We start from the raw sequence: 734 nt of genomic DNA, 5'->3' as shown, positions 1-734 counted from the left end.
ATGTTAACCAGTTGCTGGCGGGGAGTTAGCTGGAGGCCTACGAACAGCCAGATCGCCATGGCGACGGGCGGGCTAAAGTCCGTGTGACATCAGAGGCTATATGTCCCGGCCTTCTGGCGGGGCTATGGTTTTTGGAGGACTTTTTCAGCACCTGAGTGGACTCGCCTGACTGAGGCGGAAGCTGCGTGGTGAGCAGCGGCGCCATAGAAGGCAGAGAGGAGCTGAATCGGCTCTGCGGAAAAACTGTGTTTCCATAGCAACATGGGCGAGCGGGGAGGTGAGTTCCCAGAGAACGGGGCTCTGCGCGCGGGCAGACCGGGCCCTCCACGGGTGGGCGGATGCCCCCCCTCGCTGGAGCTTGAAAAAGACTCACAGCCGGTGGTGCGAGTTCATTGCCTGAGGTGAAACGGCGAGCCCGCGCACGGCCCGGGGCGGGGCCATGCGGAGCGCGCCACATTGGGCCTCAGAGGCGGAGCTATGGCAGCCGCCGCCGTCTGCTGCCGCCGCCGTCCGCTGCCGCCGCCCTCAGCCAAGGTCGCCAAGAATTTAGTCAGATAAAAACATTTGTCGCCAAAAATTCAGTCAGATAAAAACATTTATCCCCCAAACATCGCCCCTTTGTCAGCAGGAAGTAGCCAGATGATCGACGTCCATTCTCCCTCAAAGAACTGGTCCTAATTATCATAATAAAGGCGCGTCAACCTGGTTATCATTACCTATTGCCCCTGGCAACG

The 734-nt window shown here is 59.1% G+C and overlaps 1 pseudogene; it reads left to right on the top strand.

Annotated features, from left to right (window-relative positions):
• The first annotated feature begins 228 nt into the window (after window positions 1–228).
• LOC148121370 (Nuclear RNase P) lies at window positions 229–408 on the top strand (annotated as a pseudogene).
• Window positions 409–734: the final 326 nt, after the last annotated feature.

This window comes from Myodes glareolus, chromosome 7, assembly GCF_982192425.1.
Source record: "Myodes glareolus chromosome 7, mMyoGla1.1, whole genome shotgun sequence".
Classification (NCBI taxonomy): Eukaryota; Metazoa; Chordata; class Mammalia; order Rodentia; family Cricetidae; genus Myodes; species Myodes glareolus.
Note: the sequence above shows the minus strand (reverse complement) of the source record. Positions and strands in the feature narration are given on the sequence as shown.